Source organism: Anastrepha obliqua, chromosome 4 (genome assembly GCF_027943255.1).
Source record: "Anastrepha obliqua isolate idAnaObli1 chromosome 4, idAnaObli1_1.0, whole genome shotgun sequence".
NCBI lineage: Eukaryota > Metazoa > Arthropoda > Insecta > Diptera > Tephritidae > Anastrepha > Anastrepha obliqua.
Genome location: NC_072895.1, coordinates 22,576,118 through 22,599,562, shown reverse-complemented (window position 1 = coordinate 22,599,562; position 23,445 = coordinate 22,576,118).

The window sequence follows — 23,445 nt, the reverse complement described above, 5'->3', positions numbered from 1 at the left end:
CCACAATCGAACAACAAACCACAAGTGAAGGTTGAGAATTGAAAACACCGAAATTTATCCAATTGGACTCTGCAAATAAAACTTTCGACGCAAATAAAAAATCTTTTTACTATGTACGTTGCGAATCAGGTATGAAGCTCAGATGTGCTCATCTTAACTGCCACGTTAATCATTTTCGTTATTTTGGTCGATTCCTGTCATTTCTTCTTTCTTCTACTAACTGGCACCAATTAGAAACACCCAAGTGAAGCTCAGACTTTCTGTAGCCAAGTGACAAGTGGCAAAGTCCTTCCTTTTCCTCTGCCAGCATTAGCAGGAATCACATTAAACACTTAACAGGTAACCGTCGGTCGGCAAAAGCCTTTATTGAGAGAGGCGGTTGTCAGAGATGCTACAGCTTCTCGGAATGACTGGTACGTGGCAAGATCTGTGGTGAATGAGGCCGCTATTCGATTTGCCATCAAATCTTTTGGCGGCTACAAGTTGCCCGGACCGGATGGCATATATCCTGTCATGCTGAAGGAAGGCGCAGAGTCCGTGTCAGCAGTCATGAAGAAAATTTTCTCTGTATGCCTGGAACTGGACTATATACCACGCTCTTGAAATATGGTGAGGGTCGCCTTCATCCCAAAAGTTTGGAGAAGATGACTACGCCAGCCCCAACAGCTTTAGACCCATCAGAATGACTTCTTTCATGCTAAAAAGTCTCGAACGACTGGAGACATTGCGCACACGTCAGAAACCGTTGAAGGCTCACCCACTGTCTCCATTTGAGCATGCCCATCAAAGGGGAAAATCCTGCGAGTCGGCACTGCAAAACCTTGTTCCTAGGGTAGAGCTGGCCATCGACAGGAGGGACTACGCTATGGGCATCTTTTTAGACATAGAGGGGACGTTTGATAATGCCACTTTTGACAGTATGTGCAGCTCGGCTAGTAGACACGGCGTAGACCGGGTGCTAGTAAATTGGGTCCGTTCGATGCTGGCCCAAAGAATCGTCTCGGTGCAAGCAGAGGAAGATCTGCTGATGTCATCCGGAGTTAATAGAGGTTGCCCCGAGGTGTGCTGTCTCCATTTCGTTTCCTCACCACCTTAAACCGCTCGGGAGTATACCCACAATCATATGCGCTCGAATCAGGCTTGAGGTCTTTGGCACTGGTGTGTTCAGAAGCGACCACCTTGGCTCCTTGGTACCACAAGATCTACTCAGATTTCTTCGGAGGTCGAGTAATTTAAAGAAAATTATAAAGGGATTCCGAGTGCAGTACAATAGACTTAAGTGTGTCTGAGTGCTGTACTTGCTAGTCTGTCCCGACAAAAAAACAAAAAAAAAACATTGAGGTCTTTGCACTTTACGAGTACTTCGGTCGGAGCTAACATCCATTGAATGGAAATTCAAAAAATGTGCTTTTGTATTTTTAGAAAAATCTTTATAGCTTGCAAATGAAGTGTGGAGCTATTAGACACACAAAGCATTTCTATAGTAATCTTTAATTTTCTTACAAATTATAAAAAAATTGTTTGGCCGCTTCCATACCATATTCTATCATAAATCTATTATAAAGGGATATTCCAATAAGAGGTTTTATTGCCGTAAAAGATCAATGGTTTCGTTGCTTGTGTGGCACCTAGCGCCGTCTTGTTGAAAATAAACGTTGTCCAGATCAATACCATCATCACAAAAAATCGTTAATCATCTCTCGATATCGGAATCCATTTACCGTAACTGTTGCTCCAGCTTCATTTTCGAAAAAGTAAGGTCCAATGACTCCACCGGATCATAAACCGCACCAAACAGTCCCACGTTAAGGATAGAGAGGCTTTTCAACAATAACTATTGGATTTTCTGAGCCACAGATCCGACAATTTTGCTTGTTGACGAAGCCACCGAGGTGGAAATGGGCCTCATCACTCAAGATGATTTTTCGATGGAATTCCGGATCATTTTCATGCATTTCAACGACCCAATCAGGAAAGAAACGACGTTTTTGATGATCGGCCGGCTTAAATTTTTGTGTTAACTGGACTTTGTAAGCCTTAAGACAAAAATCTTTATGCAGAAAACGGTGTAATGATGTTTGTGGAGTGCCAAATTCCAAAGAACGACGAGAAATGGACAAACCTGGGGTTTCTTCAACACTTCAACAAGCCACAACAGCAATATTTTCGGCTGTTCTTGAGCGAAGTGCACGGGTTTTATTCTTAACATCACTAATTTGTCCCAATAGCTCGAATTTGTTCACCAATTTCTATATTGCGGTCCGACAAGGTGCTTCACGATGACTCAAAAATTTTCGAGTTTTACGAACCATCTCGACCAAATTTTCACCATTTTTGTAGTGAATTTTAATAATTTCAATGCGTTGTTTAAGCGTGTATCGTTCTATTTTTATTATTGGCGTAGTTTCTATTACTTGACAAATATCCAAAAATGAGAGCTTCAAAAGTGACATCGCCCAAAATAGTGGGGTATTCAAAATAACATTTGTTATTGTAACCGCATAAGAGGCCTTAAAGAAAGCTGTAAAAATGTATATATGTAGGTATATCTGCCCTCAAAATTACATCTTTAAATGCCCTGATGTGAAGCAGACAACCATGCAATATAACTAAATTTGATATAATTTCTGTGGGCCCTCTTCAATTTCCACTTGGAGAGCAGGTGATTTAAGTGGATTATACTTTAATGTATTTGAAGGAACCGCAGTTGGAGGAAAGCACCTCCACTAAACATCTTGCTTCCAAGGGAGAGTAGGAGGTTTTCTCACGCACGCCTTCTCACACTAATTTACCCAAAATATACGCAGACATTTTAACGTAAGGTGCGTTTCATAATCATAAGACAACCCTAATTTTTCAAAGTATTGTAATTTATAGACTTCAGAGGAAAATAAAAATTTTACCCATGGATTAAAGTAACAAAAGTTATCTGTTTCATTACATAATTTAGAACTTTTTTTAATACATAAAGAAAATGTTTAGCAAAAACGTATTTAAAGCGTTTCAAAATGATGAGAAGGCACTGTTATCGACAAAAAAAAATTCGTAAAAAGTATACCTACTTTAATTAACTGTAATTTACGATTTTTTTTTTTTCTTGTCGTCTAGAATATTTTAGTATTCTATGGAAGCACCATTTGATTTAACGACAAAAAATAACCTTATCTTCATCGATTCTGTAAACTTTTTAAGTAAATTTACATCTAGAAAAGTCCATTCTGCCTTAACTGCCGCTTTAAGCTCGTTGGTGTTGTGAAATTAGCGATTAGCGACTTCAACTCTTCTGACTAATAAACTCCAAATGTTTTCTAATGGGGTTAGATCCGGCGCACACGCCGACCAGTTCATAGTTTCTATGGAACAATCAGTCAAATACTGCCTTGTTTCCCTTCTTACGTGTCTTGCTGAAAAGCGAAGGGCCCTTACCAATTATCCTGAATAAAAGGAAGGAGACACACGCCGGTTGGACACACCAAGAGAAGTCAAGTCCTTCTCCATCTGATCTTTCCAACGTAGAGGAGGCCTTCCGCATCAAATACTTTCAGAGCCGGAGCGTTTGTATCCATTCGGACGACATGACCCAGCCAACGTAGCCGCTGGATTTTTATTCGCTGTGCTATGTCTATGTCTGCGATACTTGCCATCCGCAACTTTGAAAGATCCAAAAATCTTGGTCAGAATCTTTCTCTCAAACACTCCAAGCGTCGCTTCATCGGATGTTGTCATCGTCCAAGCTTCTGCGCCATACGTTAGTATGGGCATGATGAGAGCCTTGTAGAGTGTTAGTTTTGTTCATCGAGAGCTGACTTTACTGCTCAGTTGCCTACTTAGTCAAAGGTAGCACTTGTTGGCAAGAGAGATTAGATTATACGTTGGATTTCAAGGCTGACCTTGTCATCGGTGTTAATGCTGGTTCCTAAGTATACGAAGTCCTTTACAACCTCGAAGTCATAGCTGTCGACAGTGACGTGGGTGCCGATACGCGAGTGCGCCGACTGTTTGTTTGATGACAGGAGGTACTTCGTTTTGTCCTTGTTCACCACCTGACCCATTCGCTTTGCGAAGGCAGAACTAACAGCGCGGTTGTTACGGCCGATGATATCGATATCATAGACATAGACATACCACGACAGTCGGTTCTACGTTACCGAAACGACCCGGATTTATATCCGGCCAAGGACTGCCACCCCAGCAGCATTCCCCATATGTAAGTATGGGGAATGTTTATGCTGCTACAGCAACAACATACGACAACAATTGTACGCTCATATAAAAAATTGTGCCTAAGCGATTAAGTTCTGCGGCTCCTACGATGCTCTCTAACATCAGGTTAAAGAAGTCACACGACAGCGATTCACCCTGTCTGAAACCTCGTTTGGTATCAAACGGCTCGGAGAGGTCCTTCCCAGTTCTGACGGCGCTGCTGGTGTTGAGCAACGTCATCTTGCAAAGCCGTATTAGTTTTGTGGGGATACCAAATTCAGACATCGCGGCATACAGATAACTCCTTTTCGTACTGTCGAATACAGCTTTGAAATCGACGAAAAGATGATGTGTGTCGATTCTCCATTCGTGGGTCTTTCCAAGATATGGCGTATTGTAAATATTTGGTCGATGGTAGACTTTCTAGGTCTGAAGCCACACTGATAAGGTCCAATCAGTTGGTTGACGGTGGGCTTCAGCCTTTCACACAATACCCTCGCTAGAACCTTATAGGCGATATTTAGAAGACTAATCCCGCGGTAATTGGCACAGATTGCAGGATCCCCCTTCTTATGGATTGGGCACACTTAAATTCCAATCAGCAGGCATGCTTTCATCCGACCATATTTTGCATAGGAGCTGATGCATGCACCTTACCAGTTCCTCGCTATTCTCACCTCGTCATGGTCGGGTAGCGGAACGACGACGAAATCTTAAGTCTACAACTATTAAAATGACACCAAATAAAAGCTACTCCGGAAAGTAAAAGCGAGCTTATGGCAGTTCAAAAATTGTATACCAAAGGTGTTTTATGATTATGAAACGCACCTTATTTGTCCATAAGAAACCCACACAACACTGGTTTCCACTACTTACACTTAATCTATGGCAAAGTATGTGTTCAAGTGCGAGCGCCTTCGTGTCTATCCTTTTTGGTAAGGTATTTATGCTACCGCACTGAAATAAAGCCCCCCCCCCCCCCCCCATCACTTTACCGTTTGGTCGAATAGGCCGCTAAACCTATTGCGTAGAAAATATTTGTGCCCTAACAAACAGAAACTGATTCGATTCTTTCACAAACTCACCTTTCCTACAATTCACGGCTTTATTACACACACAAACCTACAAATAACAACCAATAAATAACTGTGAGTGGCTAATTTATGTGCCGAATATTTGGGATTAGTGGTACGAACGGTGTTTGAATTCAACTGTCTGGCCCTCTTAGGGTTGTCTGCCATCGCACGCAATTTAATCAAGATGGTATTAAATAAAAGAGCGTTCACTTCCTATCGAGTTTGCCTCCCTTTGATCAAAATGAATCAAAAACCAAATCAGTTTGAATTTTAACTCACTGCATTGCGTAACACTTTAAGGAATTTAACATTTCCGTAAGAGTATAAAAGTAAGGGAAATTTAGGTGGTATAGGGTGTGTACTTGGACTGCCTACTTTCAAACTGACATAGTTTTCTTCAAGGCGCTCGTGTTTTACTGGATACGCAACGCCGGTCGATAGATGTAATGTGTAAAATTGATGTTTGATGGGTCTGATTAGTCGTTGTGTACGAAGCACCAGAAATTGAAAATGCCAAAATTCATTACCAAATCGGTCACACCGCAAAAGCCCCATGAACTTAGGTCGATACACAGCAAAATCTCGCCGCAAAGCGATTGAGTTAACAACAATCCAGAGCAAACAAAAAAAATAAAGCTTCCTATGTTTAGGCAGCTGGATCTTGAACAGAATAAAGTACTTCCATCTCGATTCGGTCTCAGCAACGCAAAAGTAGATATTTCACATACAAATAAGGATTTTTTGGTAAGAAAATGACATTGAAAGGAAAGGAATTACACTTATAAAGAGTGATCAGATTGGAGGCACTTCCCCAATAAGATTTTGTTATAAAAATTCAATGAACTATAAAACTGCGTACCCAAAATTCTTCTAGAAATAGGTTTTGTTTCTAAAAATCCTGAGTAAATAGTTTGAAATTTGGATTAAATTTTATAAAAATTTTGCGAAACTCTGCTTTATATGGTTTTTGTTGTAGTGAGAACTGTGTTTTTATAAAGGAATAATTAAAATTAAAAAGAAAAGCTGATCAGCAAACGTCTAGCAGAAATATCTTGGGACTGTAGCCCAACACTCCTGAGATAGATTTACATCATAATAATAAGACCAATAATAACATACGGAAAGGTCGGTCGCTTGGTCATCGAGAGTCACTCTCTCGGCAGCGCGCACAGCGCTAACTTCAGCAGCCGCGATAGTGGGATGCTTGAGCTGACACCACTTCACGTAGTTATTCAGCAATCAGCCAAGCGTATCCTGTTGCACATTACCAGAGGAGGCTTCGGAGAGGAGACTGCAACTCCCACTTACCCAGCTACTCAGAGATGATATCACTAAACAGATCAAATTCGAATAGAAACTCAGAATTAAACTAGACGATAAGTTAAACTGGAGTAGGCCTGCCATTTAAAGGAAGCTTCAGAAGTGTACCCTGATGTGCAGAGATGGTTCGATGCCCCCAGAATGCATAGGCGCTGGAATACATGGCCGTAAAACCAAGCGCTCTGTGCCGATGGGTAGTTTTCCAAGCTTCTTCTAAGCGGAGCTGTACGCCAACTGTCTATATCCAGAGACAAACTTAGACAGCATTTGAGAAATGAGTGAACAGTCAGGCCATTCTGAGCGACAGTCAGGCAACACTCAACGCTCTATCATCCTGTGAGATTAAATCCTCACAGGTCCTTGAGTATATCGAGAAACTAAATCTACTAGGAATACATAATAGCATTCGGCTAATTTGGGTTCCAAGACACAGGGGTATTACTGGTAACAAGGGAGCGGACCCATTGACGAGAGAAGCTGCGGCTTCGTCATTAATAGGACCCGCACCCCTCCTTGTTATGAGACAACACATAATCAAGAAGAAGCTTAGCAGTGAGAAGCTAAGGCACCACAGTGTGGGGCTACGCCTGCAGAGATCCTTATTGCGAGGCTCCAACTAAAATAGGTTTAAAAAACCCATAACTATAAAACTGACCCATAGCCGAATGGGTCGGTGCCTGACTACTATTCGCAATTCAGAGAGAACGTTGGTTCGAATCTCGGTGAAACACCAAAATAAAGAACACGTTTTTTCTAATAGCGGTCGCCTCTCGGCAGGCAATGTCAAACCTTCGAGTGTATTTCTGCCATGAAAAAGCTCCTCATAAAAATATCTGCCGTTCGGATTCAGCTTGAAACTGTAGGACCCTCTATTTGTGGAACAACATCAAGACGCACACCACAAATAGGAGGAGGAACTCGGCCAATTACATATGGTATATAAAACAGAGAATGCTCACGGGCTCCACGAATAATCCCAGGAGACTCCTTTTCAAAGAAAGTGTTATAGCACGCAGAAGGTTGAGACATCTCAGCCAACTGCAGCCAGAAAAAAGGCGCATACGCTCATTGCAACCCAGCTCTATCCTGAGTTTAATAAGGCAACTGGGTCTGGATGAGGTACTGTGATGAGCAGAGTGCACAGAAGACCACGAGGTCAAAGTGCAAATCTCGTAGAAAGTCTATCTATGGAGTAAACTTTCTTTTGCCGTATAACCAATTAAATATTTGTGATGAAATTTCCTAGCCGAGTTTTGTTAACGGAATAAACCAGGAACTGCACGACAATAATGCGCCAATGGTCTAAGGGAATTCAAATTCTAAGGAAAATATCTGGCCGTTCTCGTTCTGGAGGTCTTACAATGGTATCAAAACGACGCTTTAGTGCTACTTGGGGAGTACGAGGGTGGTTCTTCAACCATTTCACCTTCCTACCTGTGGAAAAAACGGAAAATTCAGCGAGTGATACTGAATCTTCGAAGGGGTCTCAAAATAAACTTGTTTGCCGGTGTACATCATATTATTTCTCTGAGCCCAGCTTCCTCAATAAATCTTAGTATTTGTCCTTTTTTTTAATTTTATTTCCTCTTCTTGTAAAATAATAGGAATATAAATAAGTTCGTGCGGTTTTTTTCGAAATTTGAAACTTTATTGACGTAAAATGGTTACAAATTTAATATTCAAAGTATTGTCCATCGCTTACTACTACTTTTTCCCATCTTTCTGACAATTCACGGATTCCCTTTGTGAAAAATTCGGTCGGTTTTGCCGCAATCCACGAATCGATCCATTTTTTGACTTCATCGTAATTACGGAAGTGCTGGTCAGCCAGGCCATGTTGCATCGATCGGAAGAGATAGTAATCGGATGGCGCAAGGTCTGGACTATACGGCGGGTGGGGTAGGACATCCCATTTGAGCGTTTCTAAGTATGTTTTGACCACTTGTGCAACATGTGGCCGAGCATTGTCATGTTGCAAAATAACTTTGTCGTGTCTATCGGCGTATTGCGGCCGTTTTTCTCGCAGTGCTCGGCTCCAACGCATCAATTGTCGTCGGTAGACATCCCCCGTAATCGTTTCATTCGGTTTCAGTAGCTCATAATACACAACACCCAGCTGGTCCCACCAGATACACAGCATAACCTTCAGGCCATGAATATTCTGCGCCGACGTCGATGTTGAAGCATGGCCAGGGTATCCATACGTTGCCCGACGTTTTGGATTGTCGTAATGGACCCACTTTTCATCGCCAGTCACAATTCGATGCAAAAAACCCTTTCTTTTGTGCCGTTGAAGCAGTTGTTCGCATGCCATAAAACGGCGTTCAACGTCTCTTGGCTTCAATTCATACGGCACCTAATGGCCTACCTTTCGGATCATTCCCATGGCTTTTAAACGTTTGGAAATGGTTGATTGATCAACTCCCAAAGTTTTTGCAACCTCTTCTTGCGTTTGAGCCGGATCTTGATCGAGCAATTCCTCCAATTCGGTATCCATGAACTTTGGCGGCGCACCCTCGCGTTCTTCGTCTTCCAAGCCAAAATCACCACTTTTAAAGCGTGCAAACCACTTCTGGCACGTTCGCTCAGCTAGAGCATGCTCACCATAAACTTCCACCAAGATACGATGACTTTCGGCTGCTTTTTTCTTCATATTAAAAAATTCCCCGCAAAAACACATTATTTGGCACGAAATTCGACATTTTCAAGTGTGGTAAAAATATTGTTGTTTACGCTTCAAATAAAAAACTTATACTGACGTTTGTGCCTTACGACAGTAGCTCTCCAATGAATGTTTGGAAATGTGGATCGATGGAATAATAATCAAGTTACGCCATCTGTTGTAAAACCGCACGAACTTATTCATAGTCCTATTATGTACCCAGGTGTTTGTGCCGCTTATGCATCAGTGCTGGGTATGAGCCAGCGCATTTTTGGTGGTTTCATCTTCCTCACCACAGAAACTGCAAGTTCCATTGGAGGACATTCTGGTGTGCATCAAAACTCGCAACAGAATCAACTAAAGTAAAAAAGTGCATTCGATCGCCGTAGCTGAATGGGTTTGTGCGTGACTTCCATGGGCTGCGATTCACTTGGAAGAGGAAGAAGAAGCTCTTGGGATTCATTAGAAAGAATATAAAAAAATACAAAAATAAGTTTAAATACCCTACGCGCCCTAAACTCTCGAACTATTTCGCATAAGGCGTTTTTTTAGAAAGAATAGACGAAAAAAAACGCATCCTCGGTAGTCTAGCGTAAGTGCACTAGCTTCCCATCCCAGAGGTTGTGAGCTCGAATCCCATGTAAAGCACGGTTATCGAACTTTTCCAACTTACTTACTTTCCTAGTCTCTAAACCAAAAAACAAAAAAAAAATCATTCCTCAACCCCAAAAACCTTATCATTCCAATCTTTACTCCCGCACAATAGTCTGCGCATTACTTGCATTGTGGCTGCTAAAACAAGCAAAAAACAAAGAAAAGGAACAGTTGCACAGTGCATCAGCGGCGCCAGCAAGAGGAAGCCTTCAAAGACGGTAATAGCGCAGACACACGAAATTTACCGAAGTCCTCAATCTCCTGTGCGATCCTTCTGCCAGAAAAATGTGAAACACAGATGGCGCCCCAAGCAATAAGCAGGCGTTGTTCCTAAGCAACAACAGGTGGGCATTTCCACTACTCAGGACTGGTAGCGGAAATCAAAATAGATTAACGAAACCAACGCAAGACTGAGTCTTGTCGAGGTCCTATGCTCACGAGTGGAGTGAACAAGAAAAAAAAAAAAGACGAAAAAAAAAAAAGTTGTAAGAAGAGGTAGTTTTCTGAAAGTTGCAAGGAAAGGAAGATTTTGTTATACGGCGAAGTTTTTTTTTTGTTTTAAGAAAACTCGACCAACCTCGTTCTGCACAGTTTGTAAATAATTGCTCCAACAAATCTGGCATTACTAGAATGACTTCTTCTAATTTACAAACCAAAGCCGCGAGCAAAGTGATACTTAATCCTCTCCTCCATATCTGCCAATCATCTGCCACGTAGGCTTTTGTGGAGGATTTAGAAAACTTTCACAAATTCATTCTCGCAACAATAACAGCGCGATTGCGGTTATAATTTTGCAATAACATATTTCAGTAGTATATTAGTTTTGCTGTATTTCATTTCCCAAAGCATTCATTTAATAGCAAAAAACTCGCTTGCGCGCTTATCTCCAACACAAAGATTATTTACAAAGTTTGGAAAGTGGGTTTGTAATTTGAAAATTATGTTGAATATCTCATAAGTTTTCTAAGGCGCGCTGTGGTTGCTGTCGATGACTGATTTCCCAAAAAAAAAAACTTGGCAGCAGCTGCCCGCTTAGCCACAGAAACTTTGAGTTCTAACCGTAAGTTAGTCAAAGCAAAAAACGAACGCTAATCTGCTAATTTTTTTACCAACTTTTCACTCGCATTGTTTTGCTTTTATTTGATAATAAAAAGGCTCGTCGTCCACAAAGTTTTGCCTGCAGCAACTGCCATGTACATTTTAGTATTTACACCCGGCCCCACATTCGGCCCCGCATCAGTCAAGTACCAGCAGTCTGCTGCCTTCAGGCGTCCTAATAAGCTGGATAATAAAATTAGGCAGCAGTCGTCAATCGGCTGCCAAACATTGTTTGAATTTGTGGCTATAGAATTCTATTACTCCTAGGGCTACGAATCCACAAAATTCCCCTTCAACGCCCTTTTTTCCCAACAATTGTGCATTTAACGATCATCCATTGATTTCCAACTTGCTTGGAACCATTAGCAGCTGCTTTCGACATCACTTGTCGGCTTATCTTGAGCCGCGCTGGGTGCAAATCTAAGCACCGTAAATTTGCTATGTGTGTACGTACACATAAACGTTTGTATGTATTGACACAGTTGTTTGTATACCAACCATGCACTTTCCGCTTACTATGAGCCATAAACATAAAAGGCATTTGCATAATGTTACCTACAGTACAGGTCAAATTTTATTACCACTTAACAGCGCCAGCCCAGGTGGCAAAGGTTTGCCCCGTCATCCTTCTGTATACCCCACCCCTGTTGTGTTCATTGTTAACCTCTGCAGAGCTATAACTCACATCGATTTAACCTCAACTTATGTCATTTAAACGCAGAGTAGTCATTAATCTTTAGCGATTTTATGGACCATCGAATACTTTCAAACATATTGCAAGTTGTATGCACACAGCAACGTGTAGGAAATTTTATTACCAGTGACAAGTGCCACATTGGGTGGCCTGCTAGGCTATTAAAGTATATTTAAAGGCTGTCTCGTTAGTTTAACGAACGGCTTCTTAAGCGGTTTTCCTACTCATCATAATTTAAAGGCAGTAGATATGAGAATTTTTAGTTATTTTTTTCAAACAGGAATTTAATTTCTTTTATAAAGCTGATAGGAGAGAGTAATGGAACGATGTTTTAAGCAGAAGAAAACAAACAGGTGGAAAAAGCTAGAAGAGGCTTTAGATTACGTTCGTATTAACCGCTTCAAGCTACTGATGAATTTCACCAAATGTGTGATATTTAAACCCGCAATATCGGCAGATGTAGCAAAAACAGTGAAAATACAGATGTCTGAATCTTAGCCCGACGAGAGCAGGGCAGCTAAGAAGAAGGTGCTGACATGATTCCACCTCGTCATCCAGACAGCTTCTACAGAAAGGACATGAAGCAATCCCACGTCTCATCGTATGAGCACCTAACAGACAATGTGTGATAAGGAGACCTACCAAATTCGAGAGCTGCGGCTTTATTACCCTTAGAAGATCTCTCGAGTGCCCCTGACCTACCTGTGGCCAGAAGCATCTCGCGACTTTGCACGTTGGCGTACTAGCCAAGCACTCGTTAAATTGACGCGAGGCCTATCTTTCCAGGAGTAGATGACAGGTTTTCAAGGGAGCCCTAATTCACTCGTTTTGCGTTGAAACCATCTCCAGAGTCCTCTATCTTGCCAACTCATCAGCCCAACGGTTTTCTTCTATGCCGCTGTGACCGGGAACCCAAATGAGTCTAATATCGAAATCTTCGAGTGCAATGGAGAGAGAAACTAAGCATTCCCCGACTAATTTTGAATGCACAAACAAGAGCCTAAGACCCTAATTTTCGTTTGGCTAACGAAGTAGATATTTTATGTCCTTTACAGTTTAATTACAGAGGAAAGCAACCAAGCCACTGCTTCCCGCTTGGAAAGCACTACAGTGATCCGGTTGCTTAAATTGAGCTTAATAGGGACCTCCTCTCAGAATACTCCCCCACGAACTATTCCGTCCAACTTCGGGCCCTCCAAACAGTTGAAGAAAATTGCGTGGAACTTCATATTAACCCAGTTTGAAACCAAGCTTTGTATGAGACTCTGTCAAAAGCCTTCGCAAAATCAATATACTCCGTTTAGAGAGTTGAGTTCTGAAACTCTTTAGAACCAATTCTCGTTGAGCTTGGTGGCCTTTTCGGTACTTCCTTAGTCCATATTGCATCCACCATTTTAAATTTTGCTATTCTATTCTTCACGAATCGAAATTTTCAAGAAATTTGTTAGTTACAAAAAATTTCCCCTGGAAGGCTGGAAGGGTTAAGGCGACTCTCATTCTAGACAGAGCGAAGATCCGTCAAAAAGTTTTTAAGGAATTTGGTCGCCAGCATGCGCTACTATGAAGCCAACAGAGGTTTTTATATAAACTAAATCGGAATAGATTACAGAGTGAGCAGTTCAAAGATTATAAGATATTTTCCAAATTCTACTTGCGGAATTGCGTTATCTGACCTTCCGTTTGTATCCAGAATGTTGCTTAGACCTGAAAGTCTCTGTGAGAACTGTCCTAACATCTACAGTCTTGGAGCAAATCTTTTGAGTGAGGCTCTTACTAATATATCATTGGATATCAGTTGAGAATTCTTTCTAAAGCTGCTGTTAGAGTTGTGCACAAAGCGCGGGTTAGACTGATTCCTGCAATATTTTGCTCGGTTTCCAATCTTTTAGCGTAAATCACTTTATCGCACGCCGTCCGCCATGAAATTGAAATTGAATTTGAAAAGGTCGAGCCAAGGATCACCAGGAGATTTGGGGGATTCTAAAACTCTCAGGCTAAAACGCCCATTGTATTTAGAGATCTGGATAGGAAGTAGATAGTCAAGGAGGAAAGGAGAAAGGGATAGGAAAGAATAGAGACAGAGACAAAGGTAGTTATTCCTGTAAAAATTTTCCAGATTCTTTGGCAAATCTGTAGATATCCTCCAGTTTTAGAGAACGAATGTTACTCATTCTTATGACATCGGAACCCAAAACTCGTAGCCTTCCTCTAGCAAAGGCAGGACACTCACAGAGAAAGTGTTCAGCGCTAGCAAAGTAATAATTCCAAAAAAAACAGAAGGGAAACTTTCAAGGCAGACAAAGAAAGAGGCAAAGACCCGAGACAGAATAAGAGAGAGAGAGAGAGAAAGAAAGAATATATATCTAAATAAATTCACAAGATTTGCAGAGAATGCAAATAGACAAAATTTACAAAAAACGGAGAAGGGGCGCCCGGTGTAGATAAACGCCGGACACAAACCGTGGCAACAACGCGCACTACTCCGAGCGTTTATAACCCGCACAAACGCAGTCATTCCAGGACCGCGGCAACGGCACAAATTACCGCAAGGCAATACCAATAAATCCGACGCCGGAATGGATAGCACTTTATAGTACGCACAAGCACTAGCCAGGAAACGAAAATAAGCGCCAAAAATAGGCACCAAAAAAAAAACGCCAAAACATTGGGACCAAAAATCGCCCCAAACAGTGCCTACTGGAAATATGACGCCAAAAAGTAGGCACCAAAACTATTTTTCCTGCAAGTTTGCACCAACAAACAAGCGCCAAAAAGTAGGCAGTGTTATTTCTCAAACGAAATTAGCAACCATAAGGCAAAACTCAGGAAAAATAGCCTAAAGTGTATCTAAGATATATATAAGGTATAGCTCCCTCTCTTCTTTTCCTCTACGTTATATCTTTTTTCTCTTTCGCGGAACGAAAATGCCCAAAACGTTGCATGGCCTTGAAATTTTACTCTCCATTCTCGCTCGCCCATCAACGCCTAAGAAGTTTCACTTCAAAAATGCATCTCGCTGATAATTATTATATTATTTAAATACTTTTACAATTTAAATCTCAAAATGTAAACCTTTGGTATTTAAAGCGCGCAATTATTATTTTAAAAAAATATGCATTTTCCTCTTTTTGATTTACGCTTCCGCAACGTGACTACTTTAGAATTTCTGCGCACATCCCACTCAACTAGTAGAGGTAAACATACTCGTTAGTCCATTTCTTTCTCTTCTGCGCCACCCAACGCCTTTTGCAGCACTTTTTTCGTGCCTCACCACCTCATACAGGGCATCATTGTCTGACGTTGCGTGATGTGCTGCCCTGCTCGCATGCTCGCATAACCGCAGTTCAGTGGCATTTTAACAACGTTTTTTCTACCTCATTCATATTTATAAAAAAAGTTGCTTTGTCGCTGGACACTCGCCTGCTGGCGGCTATGCGCTTTTGACGCAAGCAATGCGAGTAGTGGCAATATTCGACCTAATTTCGTTGATGAACAGTGGGGGCCTAATGTCCACATACCGGATGATGATACACACACCAAAAAAAGTGCACAGAAAGAAAAATGAAAAAAAGTTGCACAAAGCAAGCGAGACATGAAGGAAACGAGCAGCCGACAGAGAACTATGACATTCACGCCCCTTAATTTTGCTGTTTTTCTTTGTACAGATGTTCCCTTCGTTCATATTTTTTTTTAGTTTATCGTACTCGCATACTTGAAATGCCTGCCATTGTTGCAATTTTTGTTGGGCATTTTGATTTTGCTTTTCGCTTTTCTAAGTATTTCATGCCTTTATTTTTAGTAATTCATTCGGCGTACCAATTTACTTATATACTTACACATGTATATTCTCCCATTTTCACGCCACCCGCCGTAGTCTACTGCATATTTCATGTCGCCAACAGTAAAGCCTTAATGGTTAGGCATTACAGCATTCTACATGCATGTATGTGCATATGTATGTGTGCGTGTGGCTTAATTTAAGTTGCCTACTTTTGGGTGCGCTTTCCCCCAAATCTCACTTGTTCGTGATTTTCGCACTTGTGCACGTGCGCCACAAATTGGCGGCGGGATTAGCTGCACACCGCGTCGCAATGGTCGCCACGGCATTGAATGTGAATGGGAAAACCTTAAGTGTTAAACGCCTAAAGGTATGTAAGCTGCACTATTGTTGTGTTTTTGGTTTATACTTTCCACTTATTTTCACCAAGCTATCTTTTATTACTTATCGTAGGGTGTTGCATAAATTTTCGCGCCAATTTGTCAAATTTTCTTGGAAAAAAATGAAATAAATTACAAATTAGTGTGCAACTAAAAATTTCCCAGCGCTTGAATCGGCTTCAATAACTTAACTATGAGTTTACGATTCGATGGAGAAAAAGCAAAGATGGATACTCGTAATCCAACGGAGAATCTCTCTTGCCAACAAATGCTACTTTGGACTAAGTAGACAATTAAGTAGTAAAGTCCGCTCTCGACGAACAATCCGAACACTTTATAAGACTCTGGTCATTCCCGTCCTAACGTATGTCGCAGGAACTTGGCCGACGACAATATCCGATGAGGCCTCACTTGGAGTGTTTGAGAGAAAGATTCTGCGAAAGATTTTTGGACCTTCACACGTTGGGGACGGCGAATATCGCAGGCGATGGAGCGAAGCTGTATGCCCTTTACGACTACATAGACTTAACGCAGCGAATAAAGATCCAGCGACTTCGTTGGGTGGGTATATCGTCCGAATGGACACTGACGCTCGGGCTCTGAAAGAGGACGGCCTCATATGTTTTGGAAAGATCAGGAGGAAGAGAACATGGCTTCACTTGTTGCGTGCTTTGTTATATACGGCCCAAATCGCTTAAGAGGTAATCACCCAATCTAGAAGAAAATGAGTTCTCGTAAGAATAGACCTTGTACAAAAATTAAAATCTGGCAAAAGCAAAATCCAACTCGATTATTTTATAAATGCAAACCAAAGCGTTTACTGATCTTTTAATGCGAGTTTTTTCTTTGCTTATAAGCAACTTGATTCATAGTAAAATGGAGCTGGAAGAGAAGAAAAGAATGGAACCAGTATGTAAAGAGACTGGAGAGCCGATTCCACGACAGTCGGTTCTTCGTTACCGAAACGACCCGGATTTATACCCGGCCAAGGACTGCCACTCCAGCAGCAATCCCCGTATGTAAGTATGGGGAATGTTTATACTGCTACAACAACAACAACAACAACTTAAAATACCACGACCTCCAGGAAGGCCACCAAAGCAATGGCACAAATGTTGGGCATCTGAATCCCGATCCGAATGATGCAATAATTATATTTTTATTAAAAAAAAAACCATAACATATAGTAATTTTTTCCGTTGAAAAAGCAAGACATAATCCCAGAATAAAGATGAAGAAGAAGAAGTAGTTGGAGCATGAATATTTAGTAAGTTTAACATAAACCGAATAGTGAAAGCGCATTGCTCTGTGAGAAGTATCAAAACTGAACCCAACAATCCAGAGGAGCCCGCAAGATGCACAATTAGGACTCACTGTGCGTAGCGCTGACGCTAATAGGCAGGCTCTGAAAAGGAGGCCAAAAGAGCACACCCGCCGAGGAAAAAGGCAAGACTTCTTAAATTAGTAATTTTGTCGTACCAGAAAGCTTACTCAGATAACCTAGTCCTAAGTCCTTAAAAAGGACTGCTTAAATCTTGACCAACTTGCAAGAGAAGGTACCTGTATGCAAAACATATGTAATTTTATGGACGCACTAATCAGTTCTGTAAATCAAAGATGGATTAGTGTCAACACCTGTGAATTTGCTAGGCAAACATGGCCAAGGCTAAGTTTACTTTCATCTAAGAATATTAAAAAGTTGAGTAGACTTCAAATTGGGACCTTAGTAGGGGTCCTCACAGGACATTATCTCATAGGAAATCATGCAAGGAGATAGGGCGTCACAAAACTTATTTATTCATTTCGTTGTATTCATCTATGATATGGTATATATTTACTACAGGGTATAGGATTTTGCTTTAAACTATCATATACGTCGATAGCAACTCCCATAGAAGGGAGGTAGAAACGAACGGCACAAAGCGCCAGTGGCAGATTTTAAAACAGATCTTAGAGATGAAAAGTGAAGATTTGATTTTGTTCAGACTTACATTTGATTTATATTTATCGAGTTGAAATATTTCATATGCACGTAAAGCTGTAAATTTTATATAGGAATACTTCATACACAGTGTTTTCTTTTCTAATAAATTAAATTTTTGATGAATTTTAAAGTTCCAAAGAACTAAATTTTCAATAAATAGATTTTAATATTTATACTCACTCTATGATATCACCATGGATATCAAAGAAAAGAGGGCATATCCAGCTTTCAAACAAAAATTTTGCTTACTCTTCAAATTTGGTTTTCTTGCGAAAAAAGTAGCTGAATTTTTACGTAAAAAAATTGTCTTCCGTATGCACAATACACACGATTTTTGGTCTATTTCAAATTTGCACTTTCTTCAAAAATTATCTAAAAATTCTGGTTAAAAAGTTGGAAATTTCTATGAAAACTGGATGAATTTTTCATGAGTTTTTCTGAGTTTCGTCCAAGATTTAGAATGAAAATTTAGAAATTTAAAAGAATGAATTATATTTGTATTGAAAGCAAAGATTTATTAAACATATTAAGCTTGAATTTTTTTAATAAAATTTTTACACTCAACTTTAATATAGAATATTCATTTTTTTTTTCAAAATGATTGATTAAGCTAAACAAAACTACTTTTAGCTGCTGTTGGCATTAAAATTATGCATGGGGCAATTGGTAAATAATAGAGATAGATGGCGCAAAATTAATCATCCATTTTTTTTAATAAATTTCTTCATAAATAAAAAAATGATTTTGAGTGACGGAAATCTTTATTTAGACCTGGGTAAATAATAGTGATAGGTGGCGCAAAATTAATCATAAATTTCTGGTTTTTTTTTTTAAAAAAACTATTTTAAGTGACGAAAATCTTTATTTTGACCTGGGTAAATAATAGTCACAGGCGGCGCAAAATTAATAATCCATTTTTTTTTTTTTTTATAAATAAAACAAATGATTTTGAGCCACGGAAATCTTGGTAAATAATAGGTGGCAGTGACGCAAAATTAATCATCCATTTCTTGTTTTTTTTAAATTTTTTTAATAAATAGAAAAAAAGATTTTGAGTGACGAAAATCTTTATTTTGACCTTGGTAAATAATAGTCACAGGTGGCGCAAAATAATCATCCAATTTTTATTAATAAATTTTATTAATAAATTTTTTAATAAACAAAACAAATGATTTTGAGTGACGAAAATCTTTATTATGACCTTGGTAAATAATAACGATAGGTGGCGCAAAATTAATCATCCATTTCTTGTTTTTTTTTAACTAAATTTGTTCGTAAATAAAAAATAATATTTTAAGTGACAAAAATCTTTATTTTGACCTGGGTAAATAATAGTGATAGGGGGCGCAAAATTAATCATCCATTTCTTGTTTTTTTTTAAATAAATTTTTTCATAAATAAAAAAAACTATTTTAAGTGACAAAAATCTTAATTTTGACCTGGGTAAATAATAGTGACAGGTGGCCCAAAATTAATCATCTATTTTTTTTATATAACGTTTTTATTAAAAAAAAATGATTTGAGTGAAGGACGCTCCATTACATGTCTGTTTGTATACTGCAACTGTCAAATTCACAAATGTCAAATTTGATTGACACGCGACGCCATTTGCAAAAATTATAAATCTTCCGATAGTGTGACTAATTTTGCGTATATTTTGTATATGTGAATAAATGTACATCCTACGATGGGTATCATAGAAATTATGATTAGAAAAATGTTAATTCAAAAGTGTTTTTCTAATGGCGCTGCCACTTATTTTATATTTAAAAAGCATGTTTATTTAAATAATAAAATTTCTTAATAATATAGAAATCTGAACTGTTTCAATCAAAACATTCATTACCCTTTCAAAAATTTTACGTTTTTAAGTATTTGAAGTGTTAAACGCATTAAATATTTCGTTTCATATATCTCCATGCAAACACCCTGCACTTTTACTAATGGTTTTATACGGTAATTACTCCATAGTATTAAAATAATCTCTGAAAGCCATGCAATTGAATTTCTCTGCTCTCATTATGATTAAAAGTGGGTTACGAATACCCACAACATTCTCGTAAGTGCTTAGTTGAACTCGCACATACACAATTATGTATGTAAATATTTTCTCTTTGATGTATTTCTCTGAATTTCCTTGCCCTCTGTTGGCAAGTCAAGCACTTACGTACATTCACCAATCACCTTCCCCTACATTTTGAGGTGAAGGATAAGTCAGATACAAAGAATTGGCGAGCCCTCGCATGAAAATCGTTGAAGAAGAAGAAAAAATTGTGATTTAAAGAGCAGCGCTCCCCCGCCCTTTATACTTATTTTCTGGTGGATTTGGCTTAGTGAAGCACATAAGGTCAACATAAAAATAAGAAATCTATAAGGAAAACTGAAGACTATCGCAAGAGCACTTGCTTGAACCTGCACATCACCCGCTCGGCTCGTATGTACGTCCACCAAACTGGCATCTCTTTGTTGTACGAGCAAAACGCGGCATTGAAGCGAAAATGGTTGTTATTGTGGTATTTCACGGATTACCCCGGTGGTTCAGTTTGTTCAATTCACCGGATTTTCTTGTGTCTTTTTGGGCTATACGGTCATTGGACTCCAATGTATTGTAATGTCATTGGCATGAAGGTACGTCAGGGGCGGGGGCGACATACATTTTTGCTATGCTAAAGCATTCCTCTTAATGATCGTAATAAAAATTGTGAAAGGGAAAAAATGCGATGCGAGAAGAATAAGAAGGTTTATGAGAAAGTACGGAGTACAAGAAATATGAAAGGGAAGAGTAATAAAAATTCCACTCATATCCCTGCTGCGATTCCAGCTAACGGAGTTGCTTAATGAAAGGAGCTGTTCAATAAGCGAAGTTCCATTCACGCGGCAACGTGATGGGAATTGAATGGATGTGCTGCTTGCGGAATAAATGAGTTGATTTCTGCGCACGGTTATATTAACTGTAAAAGCAGTAGAGGATATACAATTAAATTTAAGTTTTTTAAATGAAATCGCAATTTTCTCATTTTGCTAAGAAAATTTCTCATTCAGCGGGAATTTGTTGAAATGAATTACGAATGCAAAGCAAAACAGGTAAGAAGTGTAGTTTTCGGCTACGCAGTGGTAGCATAATTGAATTAACGGTAAATAGGCGACTCGTCAGAAATGATCTCATCAGGGTGAACTAATTAATTTGATTTACATTTTGATAGCGGCATTTGGAACGCCCTTAGTTTAATAGATTTTGCAAATTTTAGTAAAATAAAATTACGTAATTTTTATTGGTGGCCCTAGAGGGTTTCAAAAGAGTTCAGCTTGAGATTTTATACACCCAAGTCTTGGTATTTTTTCTGCTTTTCTTAACAATAATTTGAATACAAAAAGACTAAATTTATGTAACGTTACAATTTAATGTCGTTTCTAGTCGTAACATAGGGTGGAGTCTCAGTTTCTTAAGTATTTTGGATTTACGGCTGGGCTACCAACCCGGCGCAAACCTACGTATATCAGTATGAGTTTACCACGACATAGACATAGCGCAGCGAATAAAGATCCAGCAGCTACGCTGGCTGGGTCATGTCGTCCGAATGGCTCTGAAAGTAATTGATGCGGTACCAGCTGGTGGTAGTAGAGGAAGGAGAAGGCCTCCTCTGCGCTTGAAAGATCAGGTGGAGAAGGACTTGACTTCACTTGGTGTGTCCAACTGGCACCGGTTAGCACGAGAAAGAAACGACTGGCGCGCTTTGTTAAACTCGGCCAATGTCGTGTAAGCGGTTATCGCGCCAATTAAGAAGAAGAAGACGCTTGCTTCGAGCACAGACACCCGCTTTCGGTGCCTATTAGACACAACAAAGGAAGCCAAGACCTTTTCCACACGATCTTTCCAACGTAGAGGAGATCTTCCTCTTCCTCGAAAATCTTCCGCAGAATCTTTCTCTCAAACTCCAAGAACGAATCATCGGATGTTACCATTGTCCAAGAATCAAATAAAATCAAATAAAATCAAGTAAAATCAAATAAAATCAAGTACAGTTAAATAACACCAAATAAAATCGAATAAAATAAAATAAAAGCAAATAAAATCAAACAAAATCATATAAAATCAAGTAAAATCATATGAAATCAAATAAAATCAAAAAAAATTAAACAAAATCAAATAAAATTAAATAAAATCATATAAAATCAAGTAAAGTCAAACAAAATCAAATAAAATAAAACAAAATCAAATAACATCAAAGAAAATCGAATAAAATCAAATAAAAACAAATAAAATCAAATAAAATCAAACAGAATCAAGTAAAATCAAATAAAATCAAATAAACCCAAACAAAATCAAGTAAAATCAAACAAAATCAAGTAAAGTTAAATAAAATCATATAAAATCAAGTAAAATCAAATACAATCAAATAAAAACAAATAAAATCAAATAAAGTTAAATAAAATCAAACAAAATCAAATAAAATCAAACAAAATCATATAAAATCAAGTAAAATCAAATAAAATCATGTAAAATCCAGTAACATCAAATAATATCGAATAAAATAAAATAAAAGCAAATAAAATCAAAGAAAATCATATAAAATCAAGTAAAGTTAAATAAAATCGTATAAAATCAAGTAAAATCAAATACAATCAAATAAAAACAAATAAAATCAAGTAAAATCAAATAAAATCATATAAAATCAAGTAACATCAAATAAAATCGAATAAAATAAAATAAAATAAAATAAAAGCAAATAAAATGAAACAAAATCATATAAAATCAAGTAAAATCAAATAAAATCCTATAAAATCAAATAAAATCAAAAAGAATTAAACAAAATCAAATAAAATTAAATAAAATCATATAAAATTAAGTAAAGTCAAACAAAATCAAATAAAATCAAACAAAATCAAATAACATCAAATAAAATCAAACAGAATCAAATAAAATCAAATAAACCCAAACAAAATCAAGTAAAATCAAATAAAATCAAATAAAAACAAATAAAATCAAGTAAAGTTAAATAAAATCATATAAAATCATATAAAATCAAGTAAAATCAAATACAATCAAATAAAAACAAATAAAATCAAGTAAAGTTAAATAAAATCAAACAAAATCAAACAAAATCAAGTAACATCAAATAAAATCGAATAAAATCAAATAAACCCAAAAAAAAATCAAATAAAATGAAGTAAAATCAAATAAAATCAAACAAAATCAAGTAAAATCAAATAAAATCAAATGAAATAAAGTAAAATCAAATACAATCAAATATTATCAAATAAAATGAAGTAAAATCAAATCAAATGGAGAATGGACATGATGAGAGCCTTATACAGAAATAGTTTTGTTCGTCGGAAGAGGACTTTACTACTCAATTTCCTTGAACTAAGTAGGTAAGAAAGATCTCCATTGGATTTCAAGGCTGAGATTGTTATAGGTGTTAACGGTGGTTCCTAAATAAATGAAGTCCCTTGCAACTTAATATATAATTGTTAATAGCGATGTGGGTGTCGCTACGCAAGTGCCCTGACTATTTGTTTGGTGGCAGGAGGTACTTCGCGTTGTCCTCGCTCTCCACCAGACCCAACTGCTTGGCAAATGCACTTACATATAAGT